General features: G+C 42.5%; 2 long non-coding RNA genes across 2 annotated transcripts; both read left to right on the top strand.

The window, feature by feature from the left end:
• The first annotated feature begins 84 nt into the window (after nucleotides 1-84).
• On the top strand, nucleotides 85-4,358 carry LOC121065191. Its single transcript, XR_005816931.1, has 3 exons — nucleotides 85-164; nucleotides 2,401-2,481; nucleotides 3,967-4,358. It is a non-coding gene; the product is annotated as an uncharacterized LOC121065191 (long non-coding RNA).
• Nucleotides 4,359-4,758: 400 nt separating this feature from the next.
• LOC121065652 lies at nucleotides 4,759-6,503 on the top strand. The gene is made up of 2 exons (XR_005817226.1): nucleotides 4,759-6,009; nucleotides 6,087-6,503. It is a non-coding gene; the product is annotated as an uncharacterized LOC121065652 (long non-coding RNA).
• The last annotated feature ends 14,706 nt before the right edge of the window (nucleotides 6,504-21,209 follow it).

A 21,209-nucleotide genomic window follows, 5' to 3' on the forward strand; every position in this document is an offset into this window, starting at 1 on the left:
AAAGGGAAGCTCGCGTTCGCTTCCCCGCCGATCGCGGGGGAAGGGGGGGTGTTTCCGTGACGTCACGGGCGGGGCCTCGCCGGCAGGTGGGGCGGGAGGCGGGGGCCGGCCGTGACGGGAGGCTCGGGAGGGCTTCGTCCCTCAGGCGCGTACAGTCCTCGCTGGTATCCCAAAATGTGACATCCCAAAATGTGACATCCCGAAATCAAATCCCAAAATCACATCCTAAAATCTCAGATCCCCAAATCCCACATCCCCAAATCCCACATCCCCAAATCTCACATCCCAAAATCTCACGTCCTAAAATCTCACGTCCCAAAACCTCACGTCCTAAAACCCCACAACCTAAAATTCGCCTGTTCCTCAGAGTTTTGTTTAAAAAGAAACAGCCTGAGTGACTAATGAGATCCGAGCCGTTAGAAGCGCTCTGGGCTGTTTCCATGATCCCCGTGGTGCGTGCGCGAAGTCTTTCCGAAATGATTGCTGCTTGTGAGGATGTAGGGAGGATGTGGCCTGGCACAGAACTTGTGTGGTTTTTGTGTGCGAAGTGTGGTTTAATCCTTGATCAGGAGAGGAAGGGGACGGAAGGACCCCCTGCTTTCCCAGCTCAGCATCACGGGCCCCAAACTGACCAAACGCTTCTCAATCCCAGCCTGCACTCGGTGCTTCTCATTACTTCAGTGGTCACAGGAAAGAGAAACATAGATCATAGAACCATTAAGGTTGGAAAAGACCTTTAAAGATCATCTGGTCCAATGATCACCCTACTACCAACGTCACCCACTAAACCATATCCCTAAGCGTCACGTCCAAAATTTCCTTGAACACCCCCAGGGACAGTGATGCCACCACTGCCATGGGCAACCTTCTGGAAAACCTTCTCTTCGTTTACACTGCCTCAGAACAGGCCAGGAGTGCTTGGGAAAGCCATTCCAAGTGACATCCCAAAAGGCAGGGAGAGCGTTCATGGATGGGAGCTTGCAGTAGCATAGCCCATCTTCAGGGTGGTACCTTGCACTGTGAATGAAACCGTGTTTGCTAAAAGGCTATGAGATGCCACCGAGTACCACATTTATAAGAACAGGGTGTGGCAGAAGATTCCCAAGCCATAGGCACTAAAGCATCCCATACCATTTAATACCTTTAAATGCTGCTTTTATACATAATGATCCTATTTTTGCCTTAGTTCATTATAGATCATAAAATGTACTTGAAAATAATATTGACGGGACCTTTGGAATACTGCTTTTTCAGCATTACTTATGCCCATTTTTATATGAGGAGCAATTTTTAGTGAGTGTCAATGAGCAAAGTCAATGAAAGGCAACAAAAGCAGTTTTACTTTTGGTTATGTTGTTTAATGTAGCTTTGAGTTTCTGCAGTGTGGGAATTCAGGTTTTGCTGGAGGGTGCTTATCAGTTTGCAAACAACTAGAATCTAAAAATAGCATATACCATTTTGTTACATTTCAAGTTTTATAAAAATTGCTTTTATAAATACAAGTTTTAGGAAAAAAAAAAAACTAGCACTGTACTTTTAAAGAACATGATTATTGAACTAATGGCACTAAGTAGCCTGCAGCAAATCTTTTAAGAAAATGTAGGCAGCTGGAATATGTTGATGAGGCACCTTTCCGGCAATCACATGATGTACTAACGTACTGTTAGGTAGCACTATGCATGTGTGGTCTGTTCGAGCTCCCACTGAAACCAAACTCAGACCACTTCTTGATTTAGAAAGGAACTGGGTGGCTCTTTGATGATGAATAGCCTCCAGACCTTGCAAAGAGAAGGAAATGAAAAAAGCAAAATTCAAATCCTCTTCCAGTTTAAAATCTCCATCTTGACTCCTGCCATATAGACAGTGAGATACTTGGGGTTCCTGAGACATTAAGGACATTCACTGTTCCTATGTTCATCACAGCAAAAAACATGGACCAAACATATGTTTGGGATATATTAACTGCAGCTACATCAGGAAGGAGTTTGATCTTTCTGTGGATTTCTTTCCTTTCCTTTTGTTCTGCCCTCCTGTTGAACAGAAAAAAAAAAAAAAATGAAACAGTATTGGAGTGGTGTTTTTCCTGGGCTAAAAATAAGTTTAAAAATGAATTAATAGGAAGCCTTTTGGGAATAAGACCATTCTTCCTATTAGAAAATTAAAGCACAGAGAAATAGTGTCAGCCTTAACTGAGATGGCAAAATAAAAGGTGGTTGCATACATCAGGGGAAATGTATAGGCAGAAAGCCTCTGTCTGAATATAGATTGGTGTTTTTCTTTTCTTAATAGATCCATCAACACAAAGCCATACGGTTTGTATTAGTAAAAAGAAGGTGGTTAGGGTGTTCCCCAGCCCTGTGCACTTAACCTTCGATTTATCCTTGCTCTTTGGTTTTTCAGTTCTGCCTGATGGAGCCTCATGACACTGTAATCTTTCCAGAGCTATTAAGAAGAGGAACTCCATTCTCCATGATCCAACAGGTATTTTCTTTTTAATTCAGTTTCCCTTTGATCTAATATAATGCATAATTAAATTGCATGGTCTGAATTAAAACTCCACCATTAGGTGCATCCTTTTAGCTTGTTCTTTCCTGTGGTTTTGTAAAGACAGTACACAATAATATTTCCAGTGAGCGCAATGAAAAGGATTCTGTTGAATTCAATACCATGCAATGATTTTTCATGTTCAAGTAATCTTAGTCTCATGCTGGTGAACGAGCTCCTATAGCACGGATATGGAGCAGACAGAGAAAGGCTTGTTGTGAGATACAAGTTATGTCCTGTGCTTTGAGATAAATAACTAAGACAAATCTTTTGAAGAGCTTCTCCATTTTCAGCAGAAGAATAGGTTTATCAGAGTCCTTGTGGCTGAGGTGGTGTGAGCAGCAGTAGTATTGTGTGCATAGTTATTGGGTTAACTCATCTTTCTCTTCTCATGACTTAGCACATACATCTTCAGTCCTGGGCAGGAGTTACCTGTCTTGAAATTCAGCAACGTCATTCCTTGTCCACCAAAAGAAATCTATCCTTGGTAGCTTTTTTTAATACCAGCCCTCCCCATCATGTCATTTCTGTCCTTGTGCCAGTACCTTTTATTTTCTTCTCAGTGACCACTCAGGAGCCTTCTAGCCCACTGACAATTCTTTGGCAAATACCACCAGCATCCTGTTGCATATACAGGCTAGTATTATGCAAGCTACTGGCATTAGGTTTTGTGTGTCTTGCTGGCATTTCTAAACACTTACCTATCATCTCCCTAATCTGCCCAGCCCTCTTTTCTCATGACTGTAGTGTCTGGGCCTTCTTTCCTGGCTCTTCTTGCTTCCCAGCTAGACTCAGTCTCGTTAAACTCCCTTTGGGGCCCTTTCAAATACCTCTGAGGGGCAAAGTTTACCTCTCAAGTGCCTGACGCTGCAATGCCTTTGTGCAAGCATATCACCTGTGTTGCAAAATTCATGAGTTGTTGCAAATACTTTTTGGAGTCTTGATTCTGACTTTCATTTTTCTGGTGGTCAGAGTTCTACAGCAGTGGGGGAAAGCAGACCTGCTGTTGCACTAACTCTTCTCCTTACAAGGGGCTTAACTGGCTCATGTTAATTTATTCAGATAAGGGCAGAGAGAGCAGGAAGATTACAGTCTTTCTATGTTGGCAAAGCAGATGTGTGGCCAGAAGTTACTCAAAATAGAAAGGAGAAAAACTGAAAAGGAATGAATGTCCACCAGCCTGACACTCAGCAAGGAATTATCCCTGTGGGCTGTACCATAGTGAAGAAAGTAGAATGCAGGCTCTGGACAACCCTGTCTTTGTGCGTATGTGTGGGAGGGGTTGGAGAGGTTATGCAGAAGCTGCCACAATAGGACCCATGAATTTGGAAATAGCTGAATTCCAAATAGTAACATTCATCACTAATACTAAAAATAATTTTCTTGTTGTTGATTTGACTTGTATTTGTCTGTTCTATTTAGCTTCAGGGAAAATGGGAGGACCCAACTGTATTGGGACTAGCTCCCAGGCTTACTGCAGTTGAAGACCAGCTTGTGAATGTCAACTGGTTACGATGTGGTGAATAAGCAAGTCTAACATCCAAACCACTGGAGAAACAGCAAGTTAAGATATCTTCAAAGCTTCTACTTTACACACGAGAACATGCTTCAAGCAGGAACTTTAATACTGACTTGGAAATGAGAGGAACTCCAAGGTTTTCAAGCCAAAATGATTCTGCAGTTTTAAAACAGGAGCATTTTCCTTTAAGAATAAAAGCTAAACAAACTTGCAATTTAAAATTCTGGATTTGTCAGTCTTGTACTGGTTTCATACACACCAGACGCTGTTTTATAACATTTACCCTCCTCCCCCTCATTGGTGACTATTACTCATTCTTCCAAGTATTCTTGGATTTTAGTATTTATCTAAAATGCAGTCAGATGGAAAAAAGTAGTCATATTTTTTTCCACATTATTTAAGACAGAAAATACCAGAGTATATTAAAGTTTACCGTATTCAGTAAGTATATTTACAGAGACATGATACAGGTCTCCGCAGAATTTGGCATCCAGATGCAGTTCAGTTGGCAAAGAGGATAATACAGCTATTAAGAAAGTGTAATTCAGTGCACTGTGGGCTACATTATCCTTCCCTACCAATGCAAGCTTATTTATTTAGGTTGCTAGCGAGGGGTTCTCTCTGGAATTGGAGAGAAAGAAACCTGTGGGGCACAAGGGATTATCAGAAATATTCCACACCCATGGGCCATTTCCCTTTTTAAAGTCTTACGTTATTGCAGATGGAAGATGTAATACATTGTCCATTGCAGCCAGTTTCTACTTACTTCACTCGGCTCTGGGTGAGGCCCTGGCACACCTCTTGTGTAGCTCTTTCTCCATAACTATTGCATACAGCGTAGAGCACTTCAGATCCAGATGCTAGGTCCCTGCATGGAACCTGTTCTCCTTTCCCAGAGTGGGAATAGGATCCATGTTTCTCTTGCTAGGGTTAGGTTTGTTATTCTTTTCCTTTGAATACAAGTAACAGGAAAAAAATGTCTAAACATTAAGACACAAAAATTGTTGACATCAAATACTTTCATTCTTTCAGGACCATGAAAGCAAAAGGTAAGATAAGGCACTGAATTTATATTTGGAAGGCATTTTCTGAAAGGCTATGGGACAGAAGCCTTTGCATTTCACTTGGAAGGGAAAATAAATAATATTGTTCGAATGTTGTAAGTTGTACCCACCGGGTACATTTCCTGCCAGCATGGGTGAAGTTTTCCATTGTGTAAACTCCTTGAAGTTGCAAATGCTTCATTTGAGTGCATGTGATATTTGGCAAGGTTCGATTGTGGCAGTAACAAGAGCAATCCTGAAAACTGTGTGCAAGTCCAGCTACAGACATTAAGCTTGTTAGCAAACAGTTATTCCTGACTGATGTCAGAATGAAACAGCAGAGGAGCAACTCTCCTCACAGACTTTTGAAAGTCAGACTCCTGGCCTCCAGCCACAGAGCTGTTCCAGAGCCTTCCTGCTCCAGTGATCAGTCCCCCAGTTCTCAGCGTAGGCATGGACACAGCCAGTTCGTGCCTATCGATACTTTGCGTGCCCTGACCTGCGCCTCAGTAAATGGTTAATGTGCCAATCCAAGGTGATATCTCTCAGATATACAAACATAGGTAAGAATTTCACTAGAGGAGAGTAGGAAGGGTGCCTGTTTGCTGGTGTGAATTGACTGTACGTTTTGTATCAGGAGATTTCCAAACTGCTGTTCTGACAGGTTGTGAGGTCTAGGTGGGGAAACGCTAAGCTGGGTGGGTTCGGATCTGCTAATGTACACAGCAGTAGCATCTCCTTTTTCTGTACTACAGCCATTAGTGTCAGGGTCTGAATTTTAAAACAATTCAGAAGTCTTCTAGTATGACTAATTTCCCATTTTCCTCACTGGCAGCTGGCCTTGTTTGGCAGAAAATACATCTTCGAGGACGTTGTAAGCCAGACTCAACAGGAAACAAGTCTGTAAGTCCACACAGGTGGTTTGTTGTTTTTTGTTTGTTGGTTTTGGTTTTATTTTGCTTTCTTTTGTTTTGTGCCAGAGCATAGCAACAGTTCCAGGCAGAAGGGATGTCCAGGAAACAAAGTCTTCACCTTTATTTGAGCTTTACAGATCCAGGCAGCTGCACCAGACCAGATCTAGACTTGTTGAAGTCAATGGAAAAATCATTCTTCAAGTTCAACAGAGTCAAATGCTTCGCCTAATGGATCAAAATGTTAAGTGGCTGGAATTTTCCCTTGAATCTCAAGACATTGGTGAGAATCCAGGAAGCTGCTGGGAGGACAACAACCTGCTCCCATTAATGCCGCGTTGATAATTGAGGCAAGACAGGCTACACAGGCTACATTGCTCAATGCATCCTTTCATGTGCGCTGTTTTTTCTAAGCATTTGCTGCTGAGGAATGGGTTTCTGTGGTTAAGAAAGTTTTGAAAACAATAAAGCAATGAAAGCCTTCAATTGATCTCAGAGGCAATTGCTGCAAAGGAGAACAAAAGTATTTATGGTGTTACTGACACAGTCTGACACGACTGACTGACAAAGTAAAATAGAGGAAAAACAAACCTCCCACACAGTCTGTCGTGGGCAAACACAAATACAGAGGTCACTAGGAAAAGGCATGAAAGGAAGCTTACTCACCAGCTGCCCAGGTATAGCCAGTTCATCACTGTCACCTCAGTCCGCTGCTGATCACACAAGAGGCCACTTTGCACAAATTCAATTAACAATGCCCTCAGCTCTAAAGGAGATATGCAGCCATCTTTCCACCCTCCTGCCTCCAGAAGAGATCTGGAAAAGGAATATTTCTGCAAGGTTTGAAAACCATCCACTTTTAAAATCTGCCTTTTGTATACAAATAGGCATGGATTTACCAGCTAAGATTTTTATTTTAATAAGCAGGTATTTTCCCACGGAATTAAAAAATATTGAAAAGTTAAGCAAATCCTATAGCAAAAAAATGAGGCCATTGTTCTGTAGATGTTTGCAGGAACAAAGAGTGACCAAGTGTATTTTAAAATCTTGAAAACTGGAAACTTCCCCATTCATAACCAAAGAAGAAAAATATTTTGCAGAGATATGGAATGGTTTATGTACATCCATTATCACACTGGTTAGTGTAACGGAATGGGAACTCGGGGTTTTATCTTGGTTTTTTAGAAGTTATGCAGGCAAAAGCCTCCCGGAGATGTGCTTGAAAAGATGAAATTAAATCACGTTGCATAACTGGGAGCAGGTGACACAAGAACATCTAGTGAGAACTAAAATAAGAAGTAGCTGAATTCAGGAAAACCCATCCTAAAAATGAAAAGTGCACAGTGAATTAAACGGGCTGTTTATCTGGCCTCAAAGAGCCAAGGTAATGTGTTACGGTAAACATTTGCTTTGCAAGGAGAAAATGGAAAACGTATTCACTCTTTAAAGGGGATCTCATGTTGATTTTAGGAATCGTACAGGTTATGGAGTTCATCGTTGAAGTAAAGAATTAAAGGTGCATTTCTTAGGCAGTTGGGGGACTATTATAGGCTGGAAGCAAACATTCACAATGATAGGGGGAGGAAAGCAAGCACACAGGCCCCCTGTGCACTGGCTTTGGTAAGCCAAAATAAAGTCACTTGCTAGAGGTGGGAAAAGCATTCGTTTTCTAAGACAAACATTATAGAAGTATTATAATAATGGCTGAGGAAGAGTGAGGGGACGCGATTAATTTAGAGCCTAAAAACACTGTCAAAAAAGTCTTTTTCAAAGAGGCTGCAAAGGAACCTGAGAATCAGAGGTGAAAGGTAAAGTTCTGTCATGAATTAAAAACTAGCTGAGGGAGAGACTACAAAGAGCTAGCATAAATTACTACCTCTTAAAATGGAAAAAGGTTAATAGCAAGATGCCCCAAGGACCCGAGCTGGAGCCAGTGTTCAGTGTATTATTCAGAGTCTGGGAGGATGAATGGTCTGGTAGTAAAATTTGCTTGTGATACACATTATTTGGGTTTGGAACAGTTTGGGAGGAATATGATGAATACCAGATGGATCTAATAACGTTACTGTAAATGTTTGGAAGCAATATAGTTGTAAAGGAAATACCGACAGAGAAAGATGAAGATATGGCTTGATAGAAGGAACGTTGGCTGTGGCACATGTATGCAGCGAGCTCTGAATGAACGGTAACCTCCAGGGAAAGCCCTAAGAAGAACAGGTAAAAAGGCTATCCAAAAACCACCTGTAGAACTGCCAGTGTGACTGCTGTCGTCTCAAGACTGTTTGCAAATACAAACTGACTGTGCCAAACGATTTCATCTGGAAAAAAAAAAAAATATATATATATATATATTTGAAGGCCTGTGGTGGTTTTACCGTGCTAGGCAGCTGAACACCACAACCTCTCTCTCACTCCCCCTCCTTAGAAGAGGAGGGGAAGAAGTAAAGGAAAGAGCAACTCACGGGCTGAGATAAGGATAATTTAATTAAAGGGAAAAAATAATTATTAAGGAAAGATTAATATTAATTAAACAATTAAACTAAAGGGAAAAAAGGGAAAGGGGAAAAGGGAGGGGGAAAGGGAAAACAAAACAAAACAAAACAAAACAAAACAAGTAAAGGCTATGTGGAAGTGCAGAGGAAAGAAATTACTCTCTACTTCCCACAAATGAGCGATGCTTGACCACATCCTTGAAGCAGGGCCTCAACACACGTAGCTGGTGTTTGGGAGGACAGACGTCTTCGCAACGAGAGCCCACCCCTCCCCTCTTCTTCCTTTTTCCACCTTTTATTGCTGTGTGACATCATATGGTATGGAATATCCCTTTGGTTGGTTTAGGTCAGCTGCCCTGGTGATGTTTCTTTCTCACTTTTTTGCCCACCCCTAGGAGGGTTAGAGAGAGTCCTGATGCTGTGCCAGCACTGCTCAGCAGCAGACACAACACTGGTGTGATACCACGGCTGTTCTAGCTACAAGTGCAGAGGACAGCACTGTATGGGCTGCTGCAGGGAAAATTAACATCCCAGCCAGACCCAGTACAAGGCCAGATTCAGAAAAGTGAAGCTGTAACTGGAACACTTGGGAAAGGTGCAGGGAACCGGCTCACCTTCCTCCTCGCTGCATATCTCATGGGGCGATGTCAGGGCTTCTCCTGCACAAGCTGTGCCCAAGGGGGTGGGGTAAGGAGTTCCGTTTACTTAGAGCAAAAAGAATGAGAATGAATCCCTGATTCTGGCAATGATTAAAATATTCCCAAGAAGATGCCGCTACCTGATCTTTGTGTTTAATTAGTCGTATGCCAAGGAAAGTTTGATTCAGCTGTCCCAGAAAACGTTTTAGACAGGTCGCTGGGGCGCCCGCCTCCTTGGTGTTTTCTCACTGCGGAAGCAGGAACAGTAATGTTGGAGGGTTAGATTACATTTTCCTCTACCTTTCTCCTAAGCAAAATCTTCCACTGAGGCTGAAGGGAATATTTGTGTCAAATGAACCTACGCTTTTCAGGGTTTTAATTTGGCAAGCAGAAGATAGACTTCAGTCTTGATTGTAACCAATTTTTGTTTAAGTTGTCTGGTTTAGCTGTCAAATCAATTTGTGGCACCCAACATGCAAGCGCATTTGCTGACAGCTCATCCAAGACATCTGCCAGGTGCTCAGCAGATGTCAAAAAGTGAGTAAGATGGTAAGATTTGTAACAAGGGAATGAAAGGTACTAAACAAAACGATTTGATACCATGCAGCATTCCTCTCGGCTTTCCTTTGTCTGGTAACAAAAGGATGCTACAGAGAAGGTGTGAAACTTTAAGGTGTTTTGGAAAGACAACCCACATTGCTTTCCTGTGCAGTTTTTTGCATCTCCAGTCCCTTATTTCATCTGCCCCTTTTCTTTTTTGGTCCTTCACCTGACTCATACGTACCATAAGTGCAGTCCCAAACATTCCTTTTACTAGTTTTCTTCTAATTTTCCCTTTCTTCCCCTCTCCTCTCCTCAGGTGGCCATCCTGTCACTTCTGTGTGTATTTGAGATTAGAAGAACTTTAATTTGAAAAGCAGATTGTTTAGCAGGTACATGCTAATGCATGCTTTCAATTCTTTATATCTTACAAGAGAAATGATCCAGACATAGCCAGCTGGCACTTTCACAAATCATGACTGTCATCATAAAAGTTCCCCAGTTCCAGCGTGAGATGTATATTCAGTATTTATTACCCCAAAGAAAAAAAGGACAAAAAGTGACACAGACAATGTGTGTGTGGGGAGGATGGAGCGTGCTGCTTGGGATTCTGAGCTCCCAAAGTAGCTGAGGGAGGAGGTGCCCAGAAAGGTGGCTGTCATTTTTATCCAGCAAATGTAGGCTGAATGGCAATGACATCTTCAAACTGCCAGCTGAAAAGATCTGAGTCATTCAGGTGAGATTTCTGAATATAAATGGCAAAAAAGTTCAGAGTAAGATGCTCCAGAGGGAAAGAGAAGACGGTATTTTGTGGGCAGCAGAACTAATGAAGCCAGATCTCCTGCAGATTTGTTTCTCTACATATTTCCTACAAAGCCTCGCTCAATAACCCTAGCTTCCCCCTCATCAATCCACACATCCCTCGGCTCTCCTACAGTAGTCTCACCTCACTCTGGTGCACTAATTGCCAGGCCAGGCAGGGGCCAGATGTGCTGTAGCTGTATTTGAGCTCTGCACCTGGTCAATTAGTAGCACAGCCTAACGGGCCAGCCTGCTCTTGCCCAAAAGAGCAAACAATGGCTGAATTCTTCCTGCTTTCCCTGCATCATGAAGGAAATAATAGGTTCTTTCTATCTAACCACACATTTTTACATGATTCGCAGGAACAGAGCAAATTTGCCAAATCTGGCTGAAATCGGTCTGCAGGTTCATAGTTATTAGGACTAAATTGATAGATGGGGGAACAAACAACTTGGCTGAGTCGGCATTGTTTCCTTAAGAAAATGGACTAAAAATAGTTTTCTGCTGTGAATGCCCAGCACTCTGGGGGCTCTTTTCACAATGAATAGATGTAAATAATTTTCAGCCATTTTAAAAGAAGTAAAGCCTAGCTATCTGATCCAGCTGAAATAACTTTGCAAATGGAAATTAGCTCCTAGATATACAAAAGAAGAAAAAGGCGAAAGAGTCTCTAATAAAAACTGGGATGAAGCATTACAACTACAGAGCAGACTTCTGGCAAAATGCTGCCATCCTAGCCATCGGATCAAGACATTCTTGTCTTTTTTAGCTTGCATGAAACACAGGCAAGCTGTTAACCCTTATAAAACCAAAGCAATGGCAATATCCTCCTGGTTATCTGGGGCAGAATTAAATGTGGGACACGGTAGCCATGCTCTCTGTGCAGAGACAGCTACATGGCCTCCATGTGATCCAGCCTGAATCTGGAAGCAATCTATCTGTGATCTCACGGGGATGAATTCTAGGTCTTACTGGGTTAAGGTCACGCTAGTTTGCAGAGCCTTGTACTGCAGAGTCGCCTGCTATTAAATCTGTTTGTATGAGCTGATGCCAAGTTCTACCCATGCTTTGTACTAACGTTGTTATTGTGCTGCTGCTCGCAGTTACCTGTGGCCACAGTGTCTGGTTATCCACCAGCTGGTTACCTACCAGCTAGATAGTAGCCTGATATTTCCTAGACTAGAGACGGTGTCTGTTTTTGTGACATTTTATGTGTCTTTGCTGTTGTGATACAAAAGATTAAAAAGGATATTGTCAGAAGTAATGTTTTCCCCAAAGATTTCTCAGCTGACACAAAGCACTCCAATGCATGAGTCCGACATGCCATGCATCACAGCTTTTTCTTGGAGAGGAACTTCGACAGTTTTAACCTTGAAAGTGGGCACATGAAGCACAGTAATGCAATATAAAATGTAAACTCTGGTCAGTTTCCCAAAACTGCTGGTATTCTAAATATTTGGGCCCCTGAAAGATGTTTTCCAGACCTAGTAAAAAAAATTAATATGGAAACTCATCAATACTAAGCTATCTGCAACCTGTTAAAATGTGTGCGATCAGAAACAATTCATCAGGAATACAATCGATTTACAATGCAATAAAATTGATTAGCATGCTGCTGAGTTTTAGCAATACGTCTTTCTCAAACAAATTGCCCACTTCTAACAGTGACATACTTTTGAATGACTGAGCCCAAGTTCTTTCATGGTGTAAATCAAGCACTGGAGATTTGCAATCATAGCTTACATCTTACATCATTAAGCTTAGCTGGGTAATAAGCACTAGTCTTGTATTAGCAATCTGCTTCTCCTTTCTCCTCCGTCTCCACAATAAATACCTGACAACTCTTTCTGATAATCAAATGTGTAGTTCATGAGCATGTTAAGCTGTCTGTGTAGATGTATCCTTTTGTCAGCATTTTCAACAAAGTCCTGCAAACAAAGCTGAGATGAGACAGATCTCTAATTCCTCACTTACAAAGAGCCACTTTCTTTGGCAGCACAGTACCTTGCAGCATCTCCAGGCATACATTTTCTCCTGACAACATTCCAGTGGTAAAATCATAAAAGCTGCAACCAATTATCTTCTCAGAGAGTTCCTAAAACTTCCTGGCGAGTGGAACAAGACAAAGCAGCAAGGACTCTGGCCCTAGTGTAATTCTTAGAAGGAAAGGAGAGTGTTACTGGTTAGATAGGTAATTTCTATTTCACTTTTTACAGCTAGTTCTTTACAGTCCTAGATTAGGATAACAATAAAGTATGGTCTTCCTATTTCTGCAGAGTAAACTTGTGCTCCTTTTTGGCTTTGGATCGTTGTCTGCAGACTGTCCACTGCCTGTCTGCAAAGAATATTGTTGCAGCATCTTTCAGCTTGGTGAAATGACTAGTGTGCAAAGCATCGGGTTTGTTCTCTGAAACCAGGGTTTCCAGCTGCCATCTGTTCCGTGACAAAGCACAGTAATCCCTTATTCAGGTCCTTGCAGAGTTCCATTGTACTATACATCAGATCACATACCTGATGAGTAACATGGATTCTGGAAGCCTGGGGTTTATTATCCCAAGTCTTCTCACTTTGTAGCAGCCCACCACTTTCCTCGAGGCTCACAGAAATGTTGTTGCTGTTGCCATTTACTTTACAACTTCAGTAAAGCTCAAGTCTTATAAGCACATAAAGCTGAACTGCCAAAGGGTGACACAGTTACCTTGACAAAGGGAACAGCATTGCAAACGCTATTCCTGGAAGTAGGTAACAGATCTAGACTTAGTCTCTGGTTGGTACTAACTGAACTAGGCACTCTGCCAAGTGAAAAAACAAACAAACAAACAAAAAAAAAACACCACTCCATTCACTAAGCAAATGGCAAATAACTTCGTGGTGGACTGCTAGTGACTTTTACACAAGCATAGCCTGGTTTCTTGCATAAAAGCAGCTCTTTCAAGGTCACAGCTTGATAAAGCCTATTCACGTTTGCAGAACACCCACACTAAACACATCAAAAGCCAAGAGTAAGAGAAGGTGCTAAACACCACACTTCTGATAAATTTTCTGCTAAATTGGGCTGGCTCGTTAGGGACCTCTGCTTCTAATTTGCACAGATCACTGCCCTGAGAGGTCTGCTGCTGGCATGCACACATGTACACACACATGCACACTCACACACACACGCTTTGACTCTTCCATTTGCTTCCTGCAGTTGTCAGGGAGCTGTTCCCCTGCTAGGAAACGGCATTTTTTGCCATGGGAGAATTTCAAGTGGCCCTGGAAGTTTGTGTCTGCCTCTCATGTCACTGCTGATGAGGGAGCCACTACAAAAACAAAGCAACAACAATTGGGGCTAACGGGAGAAACAACTTATTCCATTAGCAGTAAAGCAAATTAAGCCTGATGCCTCACAAATGTGTTTTCATTGTCCTGAGCACTAATCTGTACATGTAATCCAACTCTCAGCTGCGTTTCTTGTAACACTGCCCCCAGCCTGCCCTAAATCCTCCTCCCCCTCAGGCTCCTCTTACAGTCCCTTGACCTGTTCATCCAACACCCAAAGCGCTCCTTATGTTCCCTGCGTACAGCCTTCAGGCTTCCTGCTGAGCAAGAGCAAGCACAGGGTATGGAGAGCTGCAGGCATAGCCAGTGATTATCCAGTTATGGATAAGAGAGACAAATCTCAGATGAGTTCCCCTGCAACTCCCCTCTTCCTGCCCCCATTCAGTCACCTGTCAGACCTTCATAACTCTGATATCTCTGGCAGCCATCCCTTTTGTCTGGAATTGGCCAAAGGACAAATATTTTTTTTCCTTTAAGATATGAAAGTAAAAAAAGCCAAGCCAAAGTAAACCATCCACCCCAACAAAAACAAAACCAACCAACCAAACAAACAAAAAAACAGGAACCCCCTACATTTTCTTTCTCTCTCTAAGAGGAATAGATCACTAAGAAGCATGCAGACTTAGCATCCTTATACACTAGACAGTGAGCACCTATAGAAGGGAGAACCCGTGAAAGGATTGGAGATGGAAGGTGCTCCAAATAACAGAAGAATCACCGAATATCTAGGATAAAAAGTCCTCAGGCTGAGCTCTGTATTTCTTTTTAGCCAAGGCCACAGTGTCTCTTATGGCCAGGGGTCTGTCTGTGAGGCAGTGGGATAGCATTGCCACTGCCACCCTGGGTTCCAGAGGGTGTTGGTGTCTCTGCTGCAGCAGCACCTCAGCAGGAGGGGTGCAGAGTGACATCCAAAGCATTACTCATGTCCTTCTGTCTGCAGATAAGTGGTGATGACAGTCCCTGATGGCTCTCCCTGGGCAATGAGCACAGAAAGCCCATCCTGTCTGAGGGGGGAAGCACCATGCAAGTTCTCAGGCTCTTAATTCTGACTTTTCCCATCTCAGCCTCCCCCAAGATGCAGATATTCTCTGAAAGGTGACAGGCATCTCAACTTTATCACCGTTAACAATTTTGAGCAACTTCTGGTCCTTACTAGTGCTCTTGTGGTCTTCCTGTGTGGTCAGTGACAATACTGCTGACTGTTGGATCACTCATTGTAGGGAACCTGAGCTAGCTACACCAAATAATCTTGCTGATGTACTTCATTAAATAATAAATGAAAAATGAGCTGTTTTAGATAAATCAAATATGAAAAAGATAGAAATGTCTTGCTTCCCAACAATGTCCTAATGATAGTCGTTACACTAACAGTTCAATAGTGCTCTGCATGAATTCTTTGTCCTCCAGATTGCTGGACAGGAGCAATATAAGTGTGAAACTGAGCTGTCAACTCTGAAAACCAAGTACTGGTCACAGTCCCAGCCATCAGACGCGTCAGGGAATGGAAGAGCACACAAAACAACATCCTTGCTGGGAGAGATCGCCAGCCTAACCGTTAGCATCAAGAAGGAAGAAAACGCAATGAAGATGATTCATGCTTATAATATTTCCTATGTAAGTATGTGGGAGTACTCTTAGCCTTTTAACTTAACCTAAATTAAAAAAAAAAAAATAATCTTGTTTCCAATTCAATAACGGAAGCATGCACCATTTTAATTAGCCTGAGAAATGAAGAAGGCCATAGTAAGACGTAATTCTCTCCTTTGATTCTCCATATTCTGCAAATTCATGATATTTACATGCTATATTAAGCAGGTTGAAAAGCTGCTGTCAGCCAAAAGCAGTAAATAAATGCAAGAGTGGAAGAGCATGTCTGGAGAGTCATAAGGAAAAAAGGCCTTAGCAGACTTCTGACTAATAAATATAGGAAAGCAGTGACGAGGTTTTTCTAAGGATATGGTAGCTGTCTTGAAATCTTTTGACTTACAGGGAAATAGAAAAGACAAACAAAATTCTCAAGTAAAGATTGATACATTTTAATGACCAGACTCCCTTAAACAGCACTAAACAAGCAGATAAGCTCTCGCTTCAGGAGACATTTCTAGGCATGGATACTACAGTAGGAAGCTGGATCACAAGGATCTGCTTTTCTCCTATTAGTGCCAACATAATGATGGCTAAAACAGATTTTAGGTGCGTGGTTGTTTATTGAGTACTGTCCATGATCTGGAAGATGCCAAGGAAGGCCAACCAATTTACACAAACTAGAAAGCTGCCTGTGAGAAACTATAAACAGAAGCTGTGGCGTGGGAGAATTGCGATATCAAGTTAGTGATGACTGTCAGGATGGGAATAAAACTTCCAGTAGCACCTTGAATTTGGAACCTGCATCCCAAATTTTCTAAAGAAGTGTTGGCATTTTTGAAAAAAGCACTCCAGAATCTAAGTCAGGAAAAGAACCAGCTGTGCTAGCAAGAGGAGAAGAAAATCCAAGGAATTTTTCAATATTGTTCTCTCTCCACTACTCCATGGCATAAATTACAAGTCATAAGCTGTCAGTCTGAGTCATCATATCTCCAGGTCGCTCAGATCACTCCAACAGGGAGAATTCTCTTCGTTTACCTCCTGTGCACCTCCAGTCGCTCCATCTGTCACAGAGACCCTCCGTTTTGTGTGGTTCCCCTGATGTAAGGCCCTGTGGGTTACAGCCAGAATGGCAACTACAGAAACCTAAGTTTAGACCATTTGTCTCTAAGCTGTGCTGTTGCCAGCAGAAGTCTTCTGAAAGAACAGCTTAGAAGGATAAATTTCTCCTTATACTATGCATTTTTAATCATTTCATAGCTTATCACCAAATCTGAGAGTTCACACGATTGTAGCTCTAGCAAGCTAATGGAGATAAGCCAATTTTTACCACTCAGATTCCTGGCTTTATTTCCACATTCCTGTCCACCCACTTGCTCTGTATTGTTCCACAAAAACACCTCATGCTTGGGCTATTTATTTTCAGATGTGCTACTTTTCTCTCTAATTACAGTGAGAGAGTAGATGAATGTGCTAGTTCTGTGTGAAATAAGCTAATTGTAACATCATCTATAGTGTTTCTGAAAAAGTGATCAACTCTGAATAAAAAAGGCAGTGAATGAAGGAGTAACGTATCGGCATATGCAGTAATTCCGAGGCATAAAGAAGTCTTGATAACTCAGGAATGTGAGTCAAGTGTTTCAGAAAGTTTGAAGATGGGGCAAATTGTTTTCTGACATTGCATAGAAAAAAAAAGAAATAAAAACAAATCAAAACAAAAAACCTTCAGGCTGCTTGCTTATACAGTCGAGCACAATTTGTTTCTTTATATAGCTTGCAGCCTACAAAACTTTGCAAAGAGAGTCAAGAGTTGATGAGAGGGATGAGTCAGTGACTTAGGGAAGGAAAGAGGATTTTAGACACGTGGCATAGCAGGTGTGACGCAGCAGTCCTTTGCTGTAGGACACTGCAAAAATGCAAAACAAAGGAGATTTAGGGTTTGTCTGCAAGGGGACACTCAGCAAGTTAAGCCAATTCACCTGACCACGGGAAGCCAATGTGTATTAAAGCCCCAAATGGATGTCCTCATTTAGGATTAAAGTGGTCCTAATGTGACTAAAGTGGTCCTTAATCCTGAGGGACTTAGTCCTTGGTGAAAGAGTGCCCTAAATTGAACCAAAGGCATTTAGCATGATAAAATCTTCAACACACAGGTTTCTCTCTTGTTAAGATATGCCGACTGACCTCATACTTCTGCTTGACTCGCCATAACACTGCTGATTTTCCCCATGAAATGCAGCCTTAATTTAAATAAAGAGCATTTGGAGTGACAGGACGGAAGGAGTCTTGGGCAAATTACAGCCACATGCTGCACTGGGAGCACTGGAGACTGCATAATATAATTCAGAGAACAGGTAAAACCAGGGCAAAAGCACTAACCAAACATGCCCTGAGATAAAAATTTCAAGGCGAAAGCCTGGAGGTAGCCGCCCTAGATCAACAGCACACAAACTAATGTTCTCAGGGCAAACCACCGCTGCCAACATAGGGATCAACCTGTGCTTTAGTTGGGGTAAAAGTTTCCAGCCAGCGCAGATTTACCTTGGTTCAAGAAACTATGTTACGTGCTTTGGGGTTGAAGACAGGGAGTAGGAGGTAGTCAGGATTTTCCAAAGGTATCCTATCTACCTGTCCATAGCTCAGGGTTAGTTATAAACCACTTACGATGGTGCTTTGGGAGAGAAAGTGATGCTATGGTCACTTCCCTGCCTCAAGATACAAAACACACTATGGTACTTACGGATGAGGGGCATTACACTCCTCCTGATTTCCCCCCGTAAATCCATCTCTGCAAGGCCTAAGAAGATAAACCCCGAGGAAGGCAGGACAGACTGTTCTCCAAGGCACATCCAGCTTTCAGCCTTCTGCCCTCGGCTTCAGGACGGGATGTCAGTAACAAATGCATCAGCTTGTGCAGAGCAGCACCCATCTGCTGGAGCCTGGACACGGCTGGGGTTAATTTTCCACGGCCCCAGAGTATGTTCCAGGCTAATGGCTTCCTTATGAACAGCCAGAAAATGAAAACGAACATAATTAAAAGAGGAAAATGTCAATCCCGTCTTGGCTTCCAAGGACACTGGCAGCAGGGATGGTATGGGGATTATTCCTGACACCTGCTTCGCTCTTCTTTTAAAATCTTCCACCGATGAAGATACAGAAACATTTATTTTCTAAAGAGGAAAGCCAAAACTGGGGCTCTGACAGAAACCATACAGGTTGCATCAGTCTTTGAATCTTTTGATATGCATAGCTAATCTCATAACATGCATTTAACTGCAGTTTGGGGTTGCCTACTGTCTACTTCTGCTACCAGTTACAGCAAATGTTTTCTCCATTCTGACTTCTGCGTGACCCGAAGTGTTTGGAAGAAGTTTCCATCTAGCTTCACTCATGTTGAAGAATTAGGCCCCAGGCCTTGCAGATCAGCTGCGCTGGCCTCCTTGAACAGACACAGGCAGAAGATTCCTGACGGTACTCTTACAGGCCTGCATAGCGGCCTCTGAGTGAGCAATATTCCTGTGGTTAGTGCTGGGCTCATTTCAGAGGTGAAAAAGGCCAGGTGAAAAAGAATGACGTTCTCAAAACACGGGGCAGCTTGTCAGCCACAAACAGCAGGTTGTGGGGGCTGCTTTGGATCTTGGCTGTCCTTCACATTGCGGGATGTCAGTGCACAAATTAAGCATACAGGAAAGGGAAATTCCTCCATGCTGTGGCCTGCTGACGTGACAATCAGGCCCAGAGACATGAGAAAGAACAGGTAGGAAACTTCTGCGTGTGTGTGTGAGTGCATGCACGAGTGTAAGATACACAGAGGGAGTGGAGACAAACCTAATTTTCTCTGAATCAAGATGAATCTGTCAGGCCTGGCAGCCGTGAGACAGTAACCCTTACTGGAGCACTTATCTGATCATCCCAGTGGCTAAAACAGAGACGAGTCTGCAGAATAGAAGAGCAGACAACATGGTCTTTCACCATCATTTTTGAGAAAATAGCTGTGTTTCTGTAAAAACAAAACAAAGTGCATGTAGCAGAGAGAAAGTGCAGGAGGTACAGATGAGGCTCGTGCTGCTGCAGCACTCCTTGCACCCTTGCAGCTAGGTTAAATCCACAGCCTGCAAAATCAGGTGAGCTGGCATTAGCACTCAGCCTTGTTAGGGCACAGCTTTCTAATCCAGGTGTCACGGAGGTGTGCAGTCTTACCTGCTCAAGGAGAGGGAGAGGAAGGATGAGTAAGAGAAATGAAAATGGGATGCAAGGAAGGGCAATGCAGAAAGGACAGTCTGGAAAACAAACAGTAAGTTTCAGGTATAAGCTAAATCCAGCGGAAATTATGATGTTTCCTTTCTTTTTCTTAGAAAATGTAGGATGACAAAAGCCCATCACTTGGGAAAAAGGAGATGAGAGCCCTGTTTTGTTACAGAACGTTTCAGGAAAAGGTAAAAGTAGGGTCATGTTTTCAAGGTTGGATTCTGAGTGCCAACTTGGCACTTCCAGCATCAGTACCAAACAGCAAACCCAAAGGGTTCTAACTAGACTGGCTAATTCCCTCATTTATTTTCTTCAACAATAAGGCCCAATTAGAGATTTATTAGCAGGAGTCAATTTGATTTCTTGTTTTGCACTGTTTGTCATACATGATCTTAACACAGGCTTTAGGCAGCATATTCTTTACAGGCTAAATACTTTTTTTTTCCCCACCCTTAGGTTTTTCTGAATTTTATACAAAATTTTATAGAGAAAACAGAGTTTGACTTTTGTTACTTAAGAAACCTCAGAGTACATTCCACAAACACAACACCAGCTATGCTCTTTCCAAGGGCATCCTGCCCAGAGTGCAGTGCAAAACTGCCCTAAGGAGGGCTGAATCTGGGTCAGGATCTTGCAACAAACAACTTCAAGAATAAATCACAGCCATTTTCATCTCATTATATTTTGATCACCCTTTAAGAAGCAAACATCCAGAACATTTGCAGTGCATTCTGCAGAGGACATTGTTGAGGGTGAAAGAGAACTATGTACATTAAGGACAATGGGTTTATGAGACACAGGGATGAAGACACTATCTTTTCAAACTCTCCATTATACCTCTGTGCCTAAGCATTAATTGCTGTTGTCTAGAGGAAAGTGATTTACCTAAAGATAAATTATATAGTCTGTGATCAGCAAGCTATCGTTCAATGTTAAATTAGATTTTCAAGTTTATTTCTGCTCTTCAAAACTTGCAGCATCACAGTCATACAATGCCAAAAATGATTTCTTGTCATTTGGCTAGAGAAAAGCGAGTGTTCCCCAGTAAACAGCTTCATTACTGAATTTACGGACAGTACATCCAACAGCCCTTGTGCTGTTTGAATTGTTCCTCATACATAGTTAAATACACAGTATTGCTCTATTAGGCTCCTCTTATTTGCCCCTAGTTCTAATAAGCTTAGCATTAACATTGATTTATAGAACTGCACTCACTTAGTATGGGATTTGGCACAATACCCTTTCTCTCTCAGGACAGGCAGAGCCTGGCATAACAAAATAGATGTCCAGCAATCACAGAGAAAGATCATACCCCGGCCTACTGCATTAGGCCTAGCTAATCTTGTGAGCTTTCAGAACAACACATGGAGGTGCAGTGGATCCTTAATGCAGCTTTTAAGAGAACTGAGCCTCAACTCAGCTTGGTGACAAGAGTGGAGCAAAATCAATAGCACAGCTCGTGGTGCTGCATGAAGCATCGTCTGCAATGCCTGCAGAGCCTCCCCGGGTGTTTCCACGGCTGCTTGACACACGCTGCTCCGCTTCAGGCCCCTGCACAACCAGTTACC

This window comes from Cygnus olor, chromosome 2, assembly GCF_009769625.2.
Source record: "Cygnus olor isolate bCygOlo1 chromosome 2, bCygOlo1.pri.v2, whole genome shotgun sequence".
Classification (NCBI taxonomy): domain Eukaryota; kingdom Metazoa; phylum Chordata; class Aves; order Anseriformes; family Anatidae; genus Cygnus; species Cygnus olor.